Genomic DNA, 22,204 nt, shown 5'->3' on the forward strand with positions numbered 1-22,204 from the left:
CACTCTTATTGGCTGAATTTCTTTCAGTCAGGATCCCTCCCCCACTACAATGCTCCTCAGACTTGGAACATGTCTTAGTAATACCATTCAGAGGAATCATATAATTTTACATACAGTATTGCCACACATATTTTACCAGGACAATAATGATCAGCAAATTATGAGTTTTCAAATGACTATAGGGGTACAGGCTGTCACAAGGACTCACGCTGGGAGCTGAGCTCTTTCTCGTGCTTTCATAGATTTTAAGGCTAGACAGAACTATTAGACCACCTAGTCTGACCTCCTGTGGAACACAGGCAGAGAATTTCATCCACTCCCTCCTGTATTGAGCCCCATAATTTGTGTTTGCCTGACTCATCGTCCAGAAAGGCAGCCAGTCTTGATTTGATGACTTCACCAGGTACAGAATCCATCACTTCCCTTGGGAGTTTGTTCTAATGGCTAATCAGCCCCTCTGTTAAAAACGTGCGCTTTGTTTCCAATCAGACTTTGTCTGGCTTCTTGTTCTGCCTTTCTTGCTTTGGCAGTGCTACACAGTAATGGGAGCAGAGCAAGGGCATTACCCAGCTGAATAGCCCCCTTATTCCAGGAACCCCTCGCCCAAAGCAAGGATAGGACCTCAGTCATCTGTGAAGAGCCGCACACCGTTGGCAGGGGAAGCAAGTCACTGCAGGAAGTTTTGAAAGACACGGGTCAGTCTCCCAGGCTGAGCATGAAGACAAGAGACATCCTGGTCCTGACACATTTGTTGAACAGTCACACAGGGGACGGCTACAGTACAACCAGAGGGGGGTGACTGGAGCAAGCGAGCACCAATAACAATAGTAGTGAAGCCATGGCAACACGGGACCCTGGGGATGTATGTGAGTGGGTAGCCCGTGCCGCGGCACCTTCACTGCTATTGTTATTGGAGCTAGCTAGATTGCTCCCATTGGACTCAATGCTGCCTGCAATGGGTGCAGAGTCTGGCCAATGCTGAGTGCTGATGAATAGTCCACCCTGGCAATGGCTTCAAATCCTCTTAGCACAGGCGGGCAAGGGGCCTCCAGCAGCTGCCTTCTGGGACCGATGACACACAGCTTCCAAACCAGCCACTGCCGAGAAAAATAAAATTCTTGGCCTTGCGAAAGTGTTGCCTGTTGGCACATGGCCGCGGTTCAGCATTTCTGTTTTCCATCTCTGCCTTCTTCCCGCTTGCTGGCCCTTTCACCGGCTTTCTTCCCTGAAGGGCAAATGCCACGCCCAGAGCCTTTTCGGCTCACAAAGCGGGCGGGCGCTGGAGTGGAAATGAACGGCTGCGGTTTAAACTCGGGATGGGTGGGGAGGGTGTATATGTGTGTGTCAGAGAGAGAGAAAGTGAAGGGGGATGAGTGTGAGTTACTAGTGGGTGTTTCTGTGAGTGTCTCTGGCTTAGTCTCTATTTCTGGGTGTGTTTTTGTGTAACTCTCAGGGTGAATGTAGATGTGTGTGTGAATGTATAATGTGATGTGTGTGTGTGTATATGCATGTGTGTGTGCATGCACATACCGCTGTGTGTGTTTTTGGGGTGCCTGCACTGCATGCATTTATGGGCATACCTGTTTGTGCAGGTGTGTGACTCTTGCGTGTCTCTCAGCACGCAGCGGTGTGTCTGTGCTCCTCAGGAACGTTGCGTTGTGCGCCAGTTGCCGGGTGCTTTGTGGCTGTTTAATAGCGCAGACATGGCTAAAATACAGCATCATCATAAACAATGATAATGATAAACACTAGTAAGTCAGCACTTGGCAACTGCAGCGCACTTCACGCGAATGCATGAATTAATCCTGTCTGTCTCTTTCCTAGTCTTCCGTGTCATACTGAGAAATGAGACTGTTCCACTCCCCCACCACTTCTGTCTTCAAACCCGACACAGTCACTGGGCTGCCCACCGAGCTGGCCGATGGGTGAGTTCACTGCAGCTGTTAAAGTGATGACACCCCATTCAGCCTTTGCCATGCCCCCCGCAAGGACATCCATAAACATGCTACCTAGCCAGAGAAAACACAAGGCCTGTCAAGGAGCCACTAAAGAAAGCGAGCTGGGGGAAAGGAACAAAGCAGGTAGAGTCCAGGAGGAATAGCACTGAGATTGCTGCCTCTCCCACGCGGTCCGACTTCCCTCTCCAGCCTCTGTAGTCGGGTACCTTCTCGTTGCTAGGCTACGAGTGATGGGGGATGAGGGTTCTTGTCTCAGAATCCATCCTGGAGCCCTGTCAGAGCTCGCCAGGAGGAGGGGGTGGGGACTGAGCATCGCACAGGTGGGTATCTCAGTTGAGAGGAGCGCTGACGAGAAACGGAAGGGGGCGAGGAGGTAGAGCAGAGGTGTCTTTTCAGAAAATTCAGAGGCGGGGGCAAAGTTGTGTCAGCCGCTAGAACATTGGGGGAGGGCAGGTAAAGAGTGTAAGCCGTAATGGAGCCTATGGACCTAGGAAAAGTCTGTTCCCCCCCATTGCTCCTTTGCAAATGACACCCTCGGGTAGAGTGTGCCATGTTCTTCAGACCAGGGGTCCTCGCTGGGTGCAGAACGGGGCTAATGGTGACCTGAGATGAGCATAAAAGTCTGTGTTTCCCCCACATCCTGTGGAGCAGGGGAGCTAGATTTGTCCAAGAGGGGGAAGTGGGGAGAACAGGCCACTGCTGTTGCTTTTAGCCACTTCTCCCCCGGCCGGCGCTACCCAGCTCGCTGCCTGCCTAGGAAGGGGGCGTGCCGCGAGAGAAGCCGGGTGTCGCCCCCAGGAGGGGGAAGAGAGGCAGTGCAAAGAGGACAGCCAGCCGTGCAGCATAGCAGGGTGCCCTTGCGAAGGGAAGAGCTGGCGTCAGAGGGAAGAAGAGCACGGGGAGAAGGGAGAGGAGAATCGAGGAAAGAATGGACAGGAAAAAGGAGCCCTGGCCCTAAGGGACCCTGGGCTGAGGACACAAGAGAAAGGGGCCTACGGGATCAGAGCAGGGATTCCTCAGCTTTCCGCACGTGAGCCAGGAGTCTGCCCGTCTCAGAACGTGACTCATGCTGTGGAGGTGTGAGCCAGATTCGCCACCAGCGTGAACTGGTCCACCCAACGCACCAGCGTATTCCAGCTGGGAGGCGGGGTCAGTATCGCCTGGTGCAGCCTCGCCTCCCCTACTGCAAAACAGAGCCCCTCGCGGGGGGGCTCATTCCATCCTGCCTGGCAGAACCGTCCTGCCCTCAGGCCCGGCTCCAGGCACCAGCGAAGGAAGCAGTTGCTTGGGGCGGCCAATAGAAAGGGGCGGCACTCTGTCTGGGTCTTCGGCGGGAATTTGGCGGCGGCTCCCTCTCTTCCTCTTTGAGCTGCCGCCGAAGTGCTGCCGAAGAGGAAGAGAGGGAGTGAAGGACCTGCCACCGAACTGCTGCCGAAGAATGGAGCGGAGTGATTGAGCTACCCCGAAGTGCCGCCGATCGGCTTCCCTCCCCCCCCCCCCCCCCCCCCCCCCCCCCCCCGTGCCACTTGGAGCGGCAGAAAACCTGGAGCCAGCCCTGCCTGCCCTTTGTGCAAAGGGTTACATGCTGGAAACCGGCCTCGGTTTCTCTCCAGTCTCTGTGAGTCACTCACGCTCTTCCCAGCTGCCTGGTCGCTCTCAGCTGTCCCCGCCAGTCTCACAGGTCTTTGCTAGTGCCAAGATGAAAAACCCTCAGTATCTGACACAGATGAAAGCAGCTGCCAGGTGGTAAAGAAGGGAGGGGGACTGTCTGCTGGATTCCCTGGCAATTCCTGGCACTGCCAGGGCCCAGGCCCCAAGAGTGCCAGTGCTGGGGGCTACTCCTGATGGTGTTCCCAGCACAGCTTTGGGTGTACGTCATCTCTGCAGGGGAGTTCCACTCAGATGCAGCCCTCGGCTCTGAGGAAGGTGGCTGGCGTTTGCTCCATGAACTAGCTGGGTTGACTGAGTTGTAACCCACTGGCGAGCGTGTGTGGCAGGTGCCCCTCTGTGCCTGATCCACAGAGGGCACGAGGCTTTTGCACCCGCAGCGAGGGAGCCTGGGCATTTTAGTTCTGCAGGGCCTGGTGTCAACCTAGAAAGCAGGCGCCGTACATGCACCAGAAGTGACGCTGCTTAGGGGCACGCAGGGAAATCGAGGGACTTCGCCAAGGTTCCACCGGGCTGGGAATGGCTTTGCCGAGGTCACATAAGGACTCAGTCACAGGGCCGGGGCTAGAAGCCAGGCTCCTCAGTCCTTAACTCTGACCCACTAGACTACCCAGCTCCCCCTGCTGATTATTAAGGGGTGTCTAGCTCAGGTTGATGCACCTCAGTTTTACTCTAGCTTTCTCAGGTGTGGGTTTGGATTTCAGACACTCAACTCTCACAGTGGCAGACATCAGACATCACTGTGACATTTCAGCCACAGCTGACCCCAAAAACCTGGCCCCCGGCCCTTTCTGGCTTTTGTTCCTGCCTGGAATCAGGGGCGTGTTAGTCTCTGAACCGAGCGCCTGCCAGAAATCCCAACGGGGCGGGGGATTTCTTTAGACCCATCTCTACAAGGAACGGAACTAGGCTCACGAAACAGCCACTAACCTGGACGTGAAAACGGCGCACTAGCCCATTCCCAAGCCAGCCATCCTCCCACTGTTGGGATCTACCTCTCTATGGGATGATCAGCTGAGCCTAGTCCTAAAATGTTTCCCATAAGCTTTTCTTCCCTTCCTATCCAGGCATCATTAAAAGCTACACTAGCGGAAGATCAGAGGTAGTGGGGGGGAAGAAAAGAAACAGAAGCCTCTCTGGATTTAGCAGAAGGCCGAATACATAACTCCCTGTGTTTAATCTCCCCTTTCAATTCCCTTTTATATTCTCGGTGACAGAGAGACTCACTTATTAAAGATTTTTAACAGCTAGCCACAGGCTCCGGCTGCTCGCACATAATTTCTACCCATTGAACGTGAGCGAGTTGATTTTTATGTCTTTCAGAGAAGAAAGGAAGGAAAAGAGGGGGAGGGGGAGAAGACATCACCTTCTCAAATTGACTCACTTAGACTTTCCGGAGCGATGAGAAAAAAGACGAACGGGGGAGAAAAGGGCGGACCTTTGGAGAGCTGAAATATGGTCATAAGGAGATGGGCAAATTCGAGAGCATTCATTAGCTGTTATTGTCGTACAGCACAGCATGCAGCATATGTCTTTCCCCTCCCCACCGGGGCCCATAGACTAGACGAGACTAGACGAGTTGGAAGGGACCTCAGGAGGGCATCTAGTCCAACTCCCTGCTCAAAGCAGGACCAATCCCTGACTATTTTTTTTGCCCCAGAGCTCTAAATGGCCCCCTGAAGGACTGAACTTACAACCCGGGGTTTAGCAGGCCAATGCTCAAACCACTGAATTATCCCTCCCCCCACCAGCGCCTATGCCGGTGGAAATCAGCATCAGGCCGTTAACTTTGATGGAGCTACGCGCATTGACACCAATTGAGGAGCTGGCTGTGTGTGTGAATAAAGCCTCAGAGAGACCATTTTGGATTGAACGGCGCTGCCCTTTCTTTGTGCGGGGAGCACGGCCTAGTGGTTAGAGTAGTAGCCTGGGCACCGGGGTTCTAGTCCCCGTGTTGCTCTAGTGACTCACCGCGGACAAGCCACTTTGCCGCTGTGGGCTCCGGTTTCCTCACCTCTTCTAAACCCAGGGTAGTAAAATTGGCCGGCTGATATTTACCGAGAGCCTTGGCCTAAAAGGGCTATACCAAGGCAATGAGCAATTGGCGGCAGAGGGCCAAAGCAGGGGGTGATCCTTGCAAGCGCAGGTTCGCAAGCCTTTCCCCTTGTGTTCTAAGCCCCTGGGGGTGGGGGGGTGTTAGGGCTGAACCAGCTGATGGCAGGTGCGGGGGCTGTTAAAAATTTGCATCTTATTTCTAGCCTGAATTTGTACAGCTTCCCCTTGGATCTTGGTGTACCTTTATCTGCTGGCTTGAAGGGCCCTCAATTCAGGGCCGCCCGGAGGATTCAGGGGGCCTGAGGCAAAGCGGGGGAGCTGCAGCGCTTGTACTCACCCGGCGGCGGTCCGGGTCTTCGGCGGCCTTTCGGCAGCGGGGGGCCCTTCAGTCGCTCCGCATCTTCGGCAGCACTGAAGGGGCCCCCCGCCGAAATGCTGCTGAAGACCCGGGCCGTCGCCAGGCCAGGGCTCGCGGGGCCTGGGGCAAATTGCTCCACTTGCCCCCCCTCCCGCATGGCCCTGCCTCAATTATCCAATTCCCGTTCCCCGCGTAGGTACTGGGCTCGAGTCAGCCCTTATCCAGGGCCGGCTCCAGGGTTTTTGCCGCCCCAAGCAGCGATCGGCGGCAGCTCTACCACCGCTGCTTCATTGTTCGGCGGCAATTCGGTGGCGGGTCCTTCCCTCCGAGAGGAACTGAGGGACCTGCCACCAAATTGCCGCCAAAGAGCCGGACGTGCTGCCCCTCTCCGTTGGCCGCCCCAAGCACCCGCTTGCTGCGCTGGTGCCTGGAGCCGGCCCTGCCCTTACTCTTCTCTTTGTTAAGCTCAACAAATTGAGCTCTTTGAGTCTCTCACGGCCAGGCCTGTTTTCCAAGCCTTGAAACATTCTCATGGCTCTTCTCTGAACCCGCTCCAATTTATCAACCTCCTTCCTGAATTGTGGACACACTATTCCAGCAGCAGGCACACCCGTGCTATATACAGAGGTGGTAGAATATCTCTACTCCTACTTGAGAGTGCCCGCCAGGAGCTCACATTCAACCGATTATCCAGTGTGACCCCCCCAAGACCTTTTCAGAGAGCAGCCCCCGTCCTGTTAGTCTGGCCTATACTCAGTCAGGGCTTTGCAGGATCTAGCCCCATATTTGACCATTGCCCACTTTGCTCCTTTCTTGGCCGGCTCTGTGGATTTGCTCTGCACCCTTCCCACTCTCAGCTCTGGTCACTGTACGGGCCAGATCCTCAGGTGGCAAGAGTCAGCATTGAAGACAATGGAGCTACGTCCCTTTACACCAGCTGAGGCTCTGGCCCTAGAATCTCAGCGTATTTTCTTTGCTTCCCTTCGCTGCTTCTGTTTCCATGTGGGAGGGGCGGGAGGGGTCCCCTCTGCACCTAACAGGGCCCTACAGCGATATCCAGGCTTCACTCTTATTTTAAAGCCCAAATGTCACCGATCTCTTAGCCGCTCTGGGATGTTTCTGGAGCCGACTCCCTGTTCCCTGCCTACCCCGCCTGCTGCCCAAGCGTCTCACATTCTGGGGCCGGGAGCACTTGAGCGTCTGGAAGGGAGAGCTCACTTTGTTTTCCAGGAGGTGGGTTATTTTTAACGACCATTTAACGCCAGCTACAGCATGAGAGGCACCAGCCAGAGCTGCTACGGAGCCCCTTGGCAGCTCCCTTCACATGCTGCGCCGTGATCACCACAGGCCGCTGAGTAACAGGGCCCATATTTCCCTGCCCCCATCCAGCAGGTTCCTCGCTAACGCTACCAAGGCAGGGATTGGGCGGCGGGGGGGGGGGGGGGGGGTGAGGGCGTGCCATGTCTGAGCAGAGATTTCATCAATAAAGCCTGGTTCTTTCTCTCAAGAACCCTACACAGGCATTGCTCAGAGGAGGGGGAAAAATATCACGAGCACCTCTGATTAGACTGAGAAAGAAACCCACAGGGGGGTGGGGGGGGTGGCTCAGCTGGTGTGATGCATGAGCTGTGCAGTCCAGGGATCTGACTTGGCCAAGTGAAAGCGAGTTAGGGCCTTGCTCATCTTCATCCCCAGTGGGCATCTGCCTGCATAACAAGTGCCTCGGCCAACGTGGGCGGCTGGGTTGCTAAGGCTGGGTCTCTCTCAGCAGGAGGTGTCTGCAGTGCATTAGCAGAGCTGCGGGGGGTGCCAAGGGCTGGGATAGCAGAGGGTGCTGCAGGACGGGTCCGAGGTGCATTGGCAGAGCTGGGGTCTGAGCTGCGGGCGGTGCCAAGGGCTGGAATAGCAGAGGGTGCTGCAGGACGGGATCGAGGTGCATTGGCAGAGCTGGGGTGGAGCTGGGGGGGGATCTCAAGGCTGGGATAGCAGAGGGTGCTGCAGGACGGGATCGAGGTACATTGGCAGAGCTGGGTTCGGAACTGCGGGGGGGGATCCCAAGGCTGGGATAGCAGAGGGTGCTGCAGGACGGGATCGAGGTGCATTGGCAGAGCTGGGGTGGAGCTGGCGGGGAATCCCAAGGACTGGGATAGCAGAGGGTGCTGCAGGACGGGATCGAGGTGCATTGGCAGAGCTGGGGTCAGAGCTGTGAGGGATCCCAAGGGCTGGGATAGCAGAGGGTGCTGCAGGACGGGACCGAGGTGCATTGGCAGAGCTGGGGTCAGAGCTGGAGGGGGGATCCCAAGGGCTGGGATAGCAGAGGGTGCTGCAGGACGGGACCGAGGTGCATTGGCAGAGCCGGGGTCAGAGCTGGAGCGGGGATCCCACGGTTCGCTACCAAACTGGGGGGAAATATCTAGTGGGCTCCTATAGGGATCAGTCCTGGGACCGGGACTGTTCAATATTTTCTTGAATGACTTGGCTAACGGAACAGACAGTGTGATTGTGACATTTGCGGCTGACACCAAGCTGGGAGGGGTTGCCAGCACTTTGGAGGACAAGGATTAGCATTCAAAACGGCCTTGACAAATGGGAGAATTGGTCTGAACTCAACAAGACGAAATTCAGTAACGACAAGTGCAAAGTACTACACAGAGGAAGGAAAAACTGAAATGCTACACAACGGGAGGTGGTCGTACTGCTGAAAAGGACCTGGGGGTTCTAGTGGATCACAAATTGACTTTGAGTCAACAATGTGACGACACTTGCGAAAAAGGTTAATATTCTGGTGTATATGAACAGAAGAGTCCTACATAAGACACGTCCCAGTCTATTCAGCTCTGGTGAGGTCTCAAATGAAGTAGCGTGTCCAATTCTGGGTGCCACACCTAGATGTTGATAAATTGGAGAGAGTCCAGGTTAGACAAACACCTGCCAGGGATGATCTAGGTTTACTTGGTCCTGCCTCAGTGCAGGGGGCTGGACTTGATGACCTCTCAAGGTTCCTTCCAGCCCGACATTTCTATGATTCTATTATTATTATTTGTACTGTGGTAATGCCTGGAGACCACCAAGCAGGGATCAGCACCCCGTTGTGCTCGGCGCTGTACAAACATAACAAAAAATGCTCCTTGCCCCAAAGAGTTTACAATCTAAGCACGAGATCGTGAGATAACTTTGATGAATGGAATAAGCAGAGGTCACAGCACTCTAGCTGGCGAACCCCTCGCCTGTGTTTTGAGATCATCATGACACGGGTGAGTTTTAAGGAGAGATTTAAAGGACTCGTCAGCATGGGCTCTCAGCCCAATGAGCGTTGCACACACCTGTGCGAGAACAGAATTTACCCTTGACGAGCAACATTGGCAATTGTTTTAAAACATCGTCTGGAGAATATTGTATAAAAACAACTGCAATTGGGTTTTCAGATTTCCCAGAGATCTTTTATTTTCCCTGCCTGATCAGAATATTTGAAGGTAGGTCAAATTTTTGTATTCAGACTAAATCACCAGTGTCCTCTCTCCCTGGACAGCTTTTCCTTGATAGACAGGAGAATACATCTTAATTGTCACTTGCTCTGCCTGCCCTCACTCGTCTCTGCTTCCCTATCAACAGATGGGCTTTTCGTGCAGATGGAAAGTTGTTTGTCTCACCACGGAACAAGAGGGCCTGTGTGTGCGCGGGAGTGAATCACCCTCCTCAGTTTATCCAGCCTCGCTGCTGAGGTCTCTCTCTTTCCATTAGGCAGCGTCAGAGGCTGGAACAAGATGAGTTTCACCACATGTGGAAACAGAAATCTGGGGGCACTGACAAGGGCTCGGGCTAGCGAGGAGAGGGGCGAGGCATGTCCTCGCTCGCGACTCAGCTAAGCAGATGCATCACACGCTGACCTACAGCATCCCCAGCTGTTCCATTCCTGAGACCCCCACCCAGCTCTGCCAATGCACGATCTCATTCACGACCTCCAGCCCTCCCCCTGCTATACCCATCCTGGACCTGCTCATGCATCTCTGCAGAGCTGGCAAGTCCCGTGCTCTGCAATAAAGATTCCTATGGTACAGTCAGAACAAAATGGTACTTTATATCCTGAGGCCCAATCTAGGATAACCAGGCTTGTGCCATTCATGGATCTGGGCCCGTATCTCAAGAGGAAAAAGCACCAGGAACTCATAAACTCTTTGGGGCAGGAGTTATTTTCTCTTTGTACAGCCCCTGGCACAAAGCGGCCCCAATCCTGAGTGGGGCCTCTGGCTGCCACTGCAATACTAATAATAAGGACGATGATATTAAATACCCACTCCCTGTTGTTGTTATATATTATCAGCATCGCCACTGCAGCTAGAGGTCGCAACTGAGATCAGAGCTGCATTGTACTAGGTGCTGTAAAGTCAGAGTGAGAGACAGTCCCTGCCTCAAGGCGTTTACAGTCTAAACAGACAAAGGGTGGGAGATGGAGTTTCTTTATCTCTATTTTACAAAGGGGAACTGTGACAACGAGGTTAAGGGTCCGAGTCCCAGTGAGCTCAGCTCCCATTAATTTAGGCACCAAATTTGATGGCCAGATTGTCAGAGTTTAACAAGGCAGGTGATGAGCACTTATGCAAATTTGACCCTACCTGCAGCTGTGAAGGCCTTTGGAAAAATATAGTCTGTTGTGAGTTGCCCCAGGTCAAACAGGAAGTCTGTCGGGTTGGGGATTAGAACTCAATCATGTGTACGGTTAGAGGCATAATGTATTGACCCACTGACGGTGCCAGCCGCCTAATCCCACATGCCTGGCTGAAGGTGGAGAGCGAGGGGACTTAGATCATAGAATCTCAGGGATGGACGGGACCTCAGGAGGTCATCTAGTCCAACCCCCTGCTCAAAGCAGGACCAATCCCCAACTAAATCATCCCAGCCAGTCTATAAGCCTTAGAAGAGTCATAAGGCTTAGAAGAGAAACAGGGTTGGCCTTACCATGAGGCGAACTGAGGCGGCTGCCTCAGGTGCCAGACTGTGTGTGTGGGGGGGGGCGCCACTAGGACCCAGAGTGTAGAAAATTGTGTCTGCTGCTGGTGCATATGTATTCTCTCTGCTCTAGATGCACACAGATGGTGGAGTGCTGTGCTGGAGGAAGGAGGGCACAAGAGACGTAACAGGCAGGCAGGAGAAAAGGCGAGAGGGAAGAACAGAAAGCAGCAGGAGCTGCAGGGAGAGAGAGGAGAAGAAGCCTCTTATGTACCTCTCCAGCACCCTCAGGAGCCTGGACTGATTCACACCAGCTTCTCAGGGAGCTTCCTGGTTCCTGCTGCTTCCCTGAACCCTCTTGAGGAGAACAGGCAGTCAACTGAAGTAGTAGGAGCCAGTTAGGCCCTTAAGACGCTGATATCTTCCCTCACTCAGACCCTGCTACCAGCCTGCTTATTTGTCCCCTTCAACTGAGTGTTGAGAGCCACTATAGCTGGCACAGAACAGCAGTCATGAGTGAAGGAAGAAAACGCCCCTCTGGGGCAGCATTCAGAAAAAGAAAGAAAGCAAAGGAAGCGTTTCTATCTAAGCAGGAAGGAGCTCTCCTGAGATACATAGACACAAATGTTCACGGTGAGCCTTCAGCCCCAGTGAGGATGGGAGTGGTGAGGAGATGCCTGATCTTCCAGTTAGTCAGCGTGCAGGTGACCTGGCAACTACTGCAGCATCCATATCTCCATCTCAAATGGACGTAACCATGCACATTCCTGAAGAAAAGTGTAGCTCAGAGAAGAGTGTGGTGGAGGTGCAAGAAACAGCTGCTGCCGAGTCTAGTTCCTTAAGTCTAGATGATCCAGGACTGTGGACCCACTTGAGCAGTAGCCTGAGGGACTTCCTTGTACTGCATGGGCCACAGCAAGTGAAAAACTTCATGTTCCCCAAAGACAATGAAAATAGAAGTTTCCAGCCAACACATAACTGGCGTGAAATCCCCAATGGTGACAAAGTGGAGAGGCCATGGCTTATGTACTCAAAAATCCAGAATGCTGCATACTGTTTTTGTTGCAAACTCTTCCAGTCTAATGTTCCAGACACATTGGGTTCTACAGGAACAAAGGACTGGAAAAATCTGGCTAGAAATCTGGCATGCCATGAGAAGGCGGCAAATCACCAGAGAGCATTCCATAGGTGGAACGAGCTTGAGATGAGACTAAGGTTAAAGGCCATCATAGATGATCAGCATCAAGAGAAGATTGCATCAGAGTCTCTTTACTGGCAAAATGTTCTGAAAGGGCTCATTGCCATTGTGAGAACGCTTGCTACCCAAAAGCTAGCACTGTGTGGCACTTCAGATCAGCTGTATGTGCCAAACAATGGACACTTCCTTAAAATTGTGGAGCTGATGGCTGAGTTTGATGCTGTACTCCAGGAGCATCTAAGAAGAGTCACCACCCAAGAAATGTACACACACCACTACCTTGGACAAACAATTCAAAATGAGATCAGACAATTACTGGCAACAAAAGTCAAACAGAAGATTGTGGCAAATCTGAAGTCAGCAAAATATTACTCTGTTATTCTGGACTGCACACCTGACATCAGCCATATGGAACAAATGACTTTAATGGTGCGTTTTGTAACAACAACAGAACGTAGTGAAAATGTCCCTGCAATGGTGACTGTCCGAGAGCATTTTCTAGAATTTGTTGACATTAATGATACTGCAGGAGCTGGTATGACAAATGTGCTTCTTAAAAAGCTGGAAGATACGGGAATTGCGATAGCTGACATGAGAGGTCAGGGCTACAATAATGGTGCCAACATGAGAGGAAAGAACAGAGGAGTGCAGACACGGATCCGAGAGTTAAACCCTCGAGCTTTTGTTGTCCCATGCAGTTCTCATTCATTGGACTTGGTGGTCAGTGATGCAGCATCAGCTTCTAGTGAGGCTGCTGAAATTTTTAATGTAATTCAAAGCATCTATGTATTTTTCTCTGCATCAACTCACCAGTGGCCAATTTTGAAGCAACATCTGGGAACATCCTCTCTGACACTGAAACCACTGAGTGCCACACGATGGGAAAGTCGAGTGGAGGCAATAAAGCCTATCAAACACCAAACTGGGAAGATAGAAGATGCCGTAGTTGACATTATGGAGGATAATGCTATGACAGGAACTGTTCGTGGGAGAACAGTGGCAGAGGGAAATGGAATCACCAGAAACATACATAACTTCAAATTTCTGTGTGGCTTAGTGTTGTGGCATGACATACTGTTTGAAATACATGTTGTAAGCAAGGGACTCCAAGGTGTTGTTGACCTTGATATATCTGGAGCAATGAAACAAGTGGACAAAGCAAAGTCATACCGACAGTCTTACCGGTCAGATGAGGGATTTCAAAATGTTCTGAAGAGTGCACAGAAGCTGGCAGAGGAACTTCACACTGAAGCTATTTTCCCACCCATTCAAGAATACAAGAGTCACCGAAGAAAAGACATTTTGATTACGAGGCACGGGATAATCCCATAAGAGACCCCAAACAACAATTCAAAGTTGAATTCTTTAACCAGGTGGTAGATTGTGCAATACAGTCAGTTGAAGAACGTTTCATGCAGTTCAAGGAACACAGCAGTATATTTGGGATGTTGTATGATATTCCAAAACTCCTCACTATACCTGAAGAAGACCTACACCAGCAATGCAAGGCACTAGAGACAGTGTTGACACATGATGACATGCGCGATATTGATGCGAGTGAAAGTGCTTTCAAGATACATTTCAGCAGGATCAACTCCAAAGGCTGTTCTGGAAAAATGTGCACAAATAAGATGACCATCCTCTTTCCAAATGCTTTTGTTGCTCTGCGCATACTTCTAACACTTCCTGTAACAGTTGCCAATGGAGAATGCAGCATCTCCGATATGAAGTTAATAAAAACACATCTACGCTCCACAATGACACAGGAGAGGCTGGTCGGCCTTGCAACCATCTCAATAGAGCATGAGCTGGCCCAGACTGTGGACCTTCAGCAGGAAGCAGTTCAAATCTTTGCAACCAAGGAGGCACGGAAAGCACCACTTTGATTATTCAAACAGATAAAAATGTCAGTTTTTACTATGCAGACAAGAAAAGTTACATTTGCTGTTCAGGTGTTTGAAAGTTAAGTGTTACTTAAAATTTTTGAACAAGGCATTTTAAGTTGTTAATTCTCCTTTATTGGGGTAGGTAGCAGAGCAGGACCATGAGAGGAGTAGAACAGGAAGAAGGCAGGATTGAGACCTTTCAAAGTTTTGGCCCAAGCGAGGGAGTATGGGGGCTTCATTTGAGCTCCCCGCCTCAGGTGCCAAAATGTTGTGGGCCGGCCCTGAAGAGAAACCTTCTCAGCTCACCATTAAACAGCGGCAGGGCCGGCTCTGGCTTTTTTGCCACCCCAGGCAAAAAAGCCTCCCGCAGCCCCATGCCCCCCCAGCAGGGAGCGTGGCAGGGGAGGGCGCCGAGCCCGGCCGCGGCCCCACTCTCCCCAGCCGGCCAGAGCGCTGGGAGGAGGGCGGAGAGCCTGGCCACGACCCCGTTCTCCCCGGCCGGCCGGAGTGCCGGGGGAGGGCGGCGAGCCCGCTGCGGCTCCGCTCTCCCCGGGTGAGCGCCGCCCCCCCTCCAGGTGCCGCCCCAAGCACATGCTTGATAGGCTGGTGCCTGGAGCCGGCCCTGAACAGTGGCACCAAATCCGAATTCACTTCCCCTGAGCAGACAGGAGGGAAATCCTTTTTGAGCCTTACGACATCTCTTGCTTTTTATTATTTTTCTGAGCAGCCCAATTTCCTTCGGCTGGATAATGGCAACTCAGTTCACTTGTGTCTGGAGGCTTTTATTAAATCCCTCAGTTTATTTGCTCCTGCTCTGTATTATCTAATAAAGTGCAATCTATGCCACATTGCAAGCACTTTATTACCGGGCAGATGGAGCGGTACACAGTAGAGAGACGCCAGGAGTGTCCTTGTACTGCGGAGTCTGAGGCATGCGTGATTTTGAACTGGGCTGCGTTTGACGCTGACCCAATGTCCCAATGATACTAAATACCCAATGTCCCATGTGCAGCGGCTTGGTTGTAGATACTGCTGGGAAGAGAGCATTTGCGGTGAGTTGTTCTCACACTGGGCCAAATGCTGATCCCAGTTGCACGCGTGTAAATCCAGAAGAACACCAGTGACGTCAACAGGCTGGATCATCGGCTAGTGTAGATTGGTGCAGTTTCATTGACGTTACTGGCGCGGCCCCAGTTTACACCGGCTGAGAATCTGGCACCTACAGAGCTACAATAGTACACATGAAATCAGAACCTGGCCCATTGAGTCTGAACAGAAGGGAGGAAGGAGATGTGTAAACACAATGGGTTTGATTCTCCTCTCGTTCATACCAAGGTAAATCTGGAGTAGCTCCATTGAACTCAGTGTAACACTCGTATAAGTGGGAGCAGAATTAGTCTCAATGACAGTATCTGTGGCTGGCTTTCAAGAAGAGCTTTTATACTGGGGGAAGCCATCCAACACATCACTCAAATATACAGGCCCAGAGTCTGCTGTCTAGACAGTCTGGCTAGCTGGGCACTCTTGTAGGAGCACCAGTGAGCTGTATGCTATGTATAACCTGTATGCTCAAAAGGTCTGTTACACTTTTGTCTCCTCTCCCTCTCTGAATACCTGTGAAGTGGCTTTTCCCCTCCCTCCTGGAATGCTTGTGGGATGAATGGGCTGGTTGAACAGCTGGAAGATCAGAAGGGCTCCCAGGTAGACAAGGTGTCTGGGACTCTAATTAGGCATCACTCACACACCCAATGCATGGACACTGCCCGAGGTGGAGTGTGACCAACCAGATGCGGCCAAGTCATCTCTAGTCGCAGGCCATGAGGAGCAGGTCCTTAAAAGGGGAGGGGGCCATGTGCTCAGCAGTGCACTCACAAGCTTGGACTTCCCGTGAAGGCCCTTCGCCCGGACCGCCTGGCCAGTGGTTCGCCACATTGCATTCCATCGTGCCTCAGGAAGACTTACCTCATCGCACCATCCATCGCTGTGCTGTGGGACACGTACCTTGAACAATCCTGACATCTCCAGTGCCGTGCCTGTCCTGGGAGTGTGAGTAAGCGAGTGTGAGTGTGACCCCCTCCCCTTCTTTTGAGTTTTAGCTGTCAGTATAATAAACGTGCTGCTTTCTGCCAAGCTCTGGTGGGTCATTAGTCCTCCCTAAACTTACTAGCTGGCCCAATTTCAGGTAACAGGCACATCACAGGGAAGGCCGGGAACTGCAGCCTGGAAAAACCCCAGTCAGGGAAGGAGGCAGGTATGGGACTCTGCCCAAGGGAGATGGTGTCTGCAAAATGCCCTGTCTAGAGGAACATACAGACTGGATCAGAGCCGAGGTCTATCTAGCCCAATATACTATCTCCATCACCGGCCAACACCAGATGTCTCAAAGGAAAGTGCCAGACCCCCACAATAGGCCGATGTGGGATAATCTGTCCCCATGAAGGTCTCGTCCTAATAGCCAGAAACTGGCATGAGGATTCTGCACCTTCTGGACTTTATGCTTCCAACACATCCCAACCTTTAGGAGTTGAAACTTGAGCCCCATCTGCCCCAATGTCCTGCTGACCAGGACATGGAGCTATGTGGTCTCTGAGCCCGCTGACCCCTATCCCCTTTAGGCTTTAAAGTTAACTTTGCAATGGACCTGGAATTTGATTAGGTGGTTCCTTCTGTGGCTGCATTCCCAGGGTCTGATTCAATGCTCAGCGCTGTCAATGAGAGATTTTCATAGAATCATAGACGATTAGGGTTGGAAGAGACCCCAGGAGGTCATCTAGTCCAACCCCCTGCTCAAAGCAGGACCAACACCAACTAAATCATCCCAGCCAGGACTTTGTCAAGCCTGACCTTAAAAACCTCTAAGGATGGAGATTCCACCACCTCCCTAGGGAACCCATTCCAGTGCTTCATCACCCTCCTGGTGAAATAGTGTTTCCTAATATCCAACCTAGACCTAATATCCAACCTAGTCCCCACTGCAACTTGAGACCATTGCTCCTTGTTCTGTCATCTGCCACCACTGAAAACAGCTGAGCTCCATCCTCTTTGGAACCTTTCAGGGGATGTTGGATCAGGTTGCTAGCTAGGAGTTGCCCAGACAGGGGCAGAGCCTGCCCCGCATGGGGAGCTGTCCTGAGCTAGTGGAGTGAAGACACAAACAGGGAAATGCCCGGAGAATGTTCTTTACTGCTGCTCACGATGCTGCTGATTAATTCCTGTCACTGCCGCTGGGCTGGGTATGTCTCATCCTGCACTGGGAACCAACCGCCTCTGGGCATGAACAGACCTCAGGGTCCTCTGACTTGTCTAGGACGAGCACCTTCCCCACAGGGGCCCAGGACTGCGGAGACTAAGAGCCGACCCTTTGCAACCCCAGATGCAACGACGGTGGGAGAGGGACCGCTCTGGGCCACGCAGATTGGAGCTTGCTGGGATTGGTAAAATGAAAAACAGGGGCCCTATTAAACGCCTTGGAAGCCTTACAGGACACAGATGGAGAAGGGAGTGAGTAGGAGCTCCAGCGCGGAAAACCTCGAAAGCAGCCAGCATTCAAACACAAGCCACCCCCGCAAACAATATCCCAGCAGGGCTCCTCATTAAGATCTTACCAATCCTCTGATGAGCGGCTAAGGATCTGGACAGCAGACACCAGCCCTAGGGAGGGGGCGGCTCGCTGAATAGGGTCCCCCCACACCACAGACTGGCCCCGATCCTGCGCTGCATCCGTGTGGGTAGACCCCCTGCACCCACAGCGCTGCTTGTGTCCCATTGCAGGATCAGGGGCAACGGAGCTGATGTCCCATGGGTGGGCGGTCGTTCTGCAGCAGCAGCATGGGTTAGTGGGTGGGATATTGGGCTGGACGTGAGCAGAGCTGAGTTCGGCTCCTGTTTCTACCACGGAGCTGCTGTCCTCTCTCTGTGCCTCTGTTTCCCCTCCTGCCTTTTGTCTAGGTAGACTGTCAGCTCTTTGGTGCTGGGACAATGTTTGGACAGCTCCTAGCACAATGGTGCCTGATCGTGACAGTTCAAAGCCTCTATTCTGGCCCAGCGTGGAAAGAGAGAAACCCTGTTCAATCCCTCTAGTTAATCTGGGCACATAGCTACCGCACCGGGGGATGTGGTTCTTTCACACCCCTGACTGACATCGCTATGGCGATAGAACTGTCTAGTGTAGACCAGGCCTCAGACCCTACAGATCATTCTCAAGGTGAAACAGCAAATCAGTAGCAGAGCTAGGAATTTAGTGCAGGAGCCTTGACTTCTCCCCACTCCCTCCCCACCTCCCACAGTCCTTTGCTGTAGCTGCTAGATCACCTTCCCCTCCCAGAGCTGCATATAGACCCAGGAGTCCTGACTCCCAGCCCGCTGCTCCAACCTCCGGATTACACACATACACCCCCCACAGCATATAATGCTTCTCCCCACGGGAGCCTGCAGGATGCTGCACGGAGCTCAATGCTGCTTTGTTGCTGAGGCCGGCAGTTCTGTGTGTTCTCTGGACTTTTTTGAAGCCCCAAGGAAAGACCGTCCCTGCCCTAGCAAAGGCACCGCTGCCCCGCTCGGAGCCAGTCACCCTGCAGGATGAGCAGAGAGGGAGGACAGGCAGCGATCCCTCTGTGCGTCTGGGAGGGCAGCACCCCCGAGGCGACCCTATTCGCCGGCGATATGGCAGGAGGTTGCCGCGCTTGTTGTCAGAGACAGGCCAGGGTTAGGGGCTGGTGTGGCCACCAGTGGAAACACGTGCGCTTTGGGCTCGGGGAGGCTTAAGCCCCAGTGCTGAGCACAAGAGGCGAGGGCTGCGTGAGAAAGGGGCGGTCTGTCCAAGAGCTGGGGTCTCGCTCCTGCCCAGGTGCTGCTCTTAGCAGTTATTTACCTGGGAAACCGGAGCCCAACAGGAGCGGTCGCAGGCCCAGCCCACCAACCAGGATGGCCGCTTGCTGAATGGGCTGGAAGGAGAGCGGGCAGGATTCTGTTGTACTGAATACAAAGGGGATTAATCCTTGAGGCTGCTGGATGCAGACAGAGGCTGGGGTTCTCTCTGGCTCACCATCACCGCCCATGCTGCCTAGAGTCATTCCTGGCCTGGCCGCCACAGTCATGCCAAGGGTTGATGACTGTGCTGTAGCCGGGAAGGAGGCGTGGGTGCGTGGAGGGAGACAGAAGACAGGACTTCACTTCTCTGTGCTACGTGAGCAAGAAGGGAAGCTGCTGTCCCGCTGCTGAATCCCAAAGAGGAGGTGGGGGCGATGGGAGAGGGCGGAGGGGGTGCATTCTGAGCCCCAGCTCCTTGGCATCAAGTTCTCCGTGTCCAGCCGTACCCACTCAGTGGTCTCTGGGCATTCACTGGAGCACCGCGGAGTCCGGCACTGATCCTGGCTCTCAAAGCCCCCCAGTGGCCCAGCGAGTGAGGGGTGGGGGTAACCCACAAGGAAGAGCAGTAGCAGGACCATTCCAGTTGCTATGTCACCATGGCGACGGGGAGTTGTCCTGGATCTGCCATCAGCCTGGATGGCCCCACTCCGAGCTCAAGTCCCCAGCACCTGGGGAAGTAACTGGAGCTGTAGCAGCAGTAGGTTTGCTGTCCAAGCAAGAGGCAAGATGCTTGCTGGGGAAACCAGCCCCCAAGCTTTATCCGTGTATGATGGGACCCCCACCGGGCACAGGCACTGGATCACATCAGGCTAGGCCGTCTAGCGGGACGCCAGCAGCAGTGGGGGGCTGTCTCACATTGCACAAGCTTCCAGGAGCCGGCATGCTCGGCGCTGACAGCTGCTCTCCGAGGGGGGATTCACGTGCCCATCTCTGGATATGGAGACACAAGGCTGCTGCTCAGGCCGCTGCTGGCGGCAGGTCGGCGGGGCCGAAACCTGGGCAAACGAAACATCTTCCCTGTTTGCCCTTACTAGGCAATACTTCCCCTCTGACCAGCGTCTGAAACAAGGGAGGGAGGGAAAAGGGGGCGAGAAAACCCAGCCACAACAAACCGACTCTAGCTCAGTAAGAAGTAACATGCCCACCCCGTGGGATCGTTGGAAGCAGTGCTTTACCGCAGCTCCCCAGATGCCCGTGTGCACATCCAGCCAGTGTCAGTGAAGATCAGGCCCAGTGCGACCGGAAACTAGGCCTGGGGGTGCGGCCGGGAGGCAGTTAGGGTTATGTTTACTCCCCTTTTAAAGAAAAGATCATTTCACTGAAAAACGTACAATATTAGGGTAAATCCTGACCGATTTTGCAAACTAAAAACAAACAAAGGAAAAACCAGGAGGATAAATGAGGCTGGAGAAAAGGAGCGATGTGATTGTTTGGGGAGGCTCTCCAGGCTTTGAGTCTCCAGTAGTTCATGGTGTGGCGTTTCAGCGACCACAGGAAACCTGTGTGCTGTGTGGGGAGGCTATGGTGTGGGGAGTGGTTAGATGTACTGGTGACTGCCTCCCCACAAAAGCCCCCTGGTCTGATGGCCGGACCAGAGACAGGAAAATAGGCAGATTCCCCTTTACACAACCACTGCAGCCCCTTGACACAACCCCACCACTGCAAAGGGGTGAAGTGGTCCCCACAGTGTTCCCTGGTGCAGGGGTGTTCATTACCCTACAGCCCCCTGCAGATATGGGGACATTCGGGGTGGGCGCGGGGAGGAAGAAGGAATAATTGGAATCCTCTGCCATTTTGAGTTGCAGAGCAGCCCAGAGGCAGCTGTGGGGAGGCGGCCATAAGTTAGAGCAGCCCCTAGGTGGCTCTAAGGATATGTCTACACTGCAGAGTTAGCCCAGGTGATTGGCACCCAGGTTAGCCTGGGCTGAATGAGAGCAGCCACACTGAAAAGCCCTGCCTGAGTTACTGGGCCCTCACTGGTGCTGAGCCCCCTTTGTGGGGCACGTCCCATAGTGCTCAGCGCTGCACTAAACTGAGCCAATCTATGGTTCTTTCCCAGTGAATTGTAGGAGAACTTGTCTGTCCTTCTGGGCACACGGGGGGAATTGTGGGAAGGCATTGGAGGACGCTCAGCTCTCGAGTGATTTAGCCTGTGTCTTCACGGTGAAAGCAACACCTAGGCTTTAATAACCCACCCCAGCTGGGCCAGCTAGCCTGGATTCAAAGCTCCACCACACTTGGGTGAGAGGGCTTTGGGTGTGGACAGCAGGCAGGTTACATGCTTCTTGGGGCAACACCCATGTAAGACCACCTCAGGCTAACTCTGCAGTGAAGACATACCCTAACTTACATCAGGAGTCACACTGACCCCCAGAGCAGCCCAGAATCAGGAGGCAGAAAGGTGACTCTCCTCCTTTGCACCTGAGAGACACAGTATGTACCCTGGCTGCTGGTTTGGGGGCGCAAGGGAAGATCTGGGTACATTCACAGGTAGGGAACCCACATTGTTCTGAACAGAGCGCATACTCTATAAATTCCAACCTTACCCTCTTGGTCACTCTGATAACGGCACAACAGAAACTTCAGCCTAAACTTCCTCCCAATTGAGCTCTTCCTAAAGTTTTCCCATGCATGGTCCAGATCATAATTCCCTCTGCTCTTGAGAAACACCCTGACCCCTTAATAGCCTGGTTGGAGTGAACAAAATTCACCAGCTGCTATGATTCAGTAATGATACTTCAAGCATCCGCTAACAGCCTGACTCAGCGGCAAATCCATTTTTGTACAGAAGCACCTGTTGCGGATACTGCTGGAAATGGGGCAGCATATTTCAATACCCTTAAAAATGCGTGGGAGATCCTTGTCCTCAGCGAAGTAAGTGACTAAGAGAATTAACAATAGTGTGTTAGTCCCACAGCTTAGCTCTAAGTATGTCATAGAAACCCCCTCTAAGATCATAGGTTTTTCTTTATGTCTTAGCTTTGCTATGGCTCCCATCACTACAGTCGCTGACAAGTGTTAATTAATTTATCACAACACCCCTCTGAGGTTGGGATGGCTTATTATCCCCAATTTGCAGACGGGAATCTAGGGCAGAGAGGAATACAATTTCAAAGGCACGCAGGCCAAGACTTTCAAGTGGCCAGCACCATCCCCGAAGCCTGACTTTTCAAAAGAACTCAGCTCCAGAGTTGGTCGGCAAATCAGATCTGGGGCCATGAACATTTTCAGCAAAACCAGAAAAGTTTTCCTCCAAAGTGTTGGG

The sequence above is a fragment of the Chrysemys picta genome, chromosome 23 (assembly GCF_011386835.1).
Source record: "Chrysemys picta bellii isolate R12L10 chromosome 23, ASM1138683v2, whole genome shotgun sequence".
NCBI lineage: Eukaryota > Metazoa > Chordata > Testudines > Emydidae > Chrysemys > Chrysemys picta.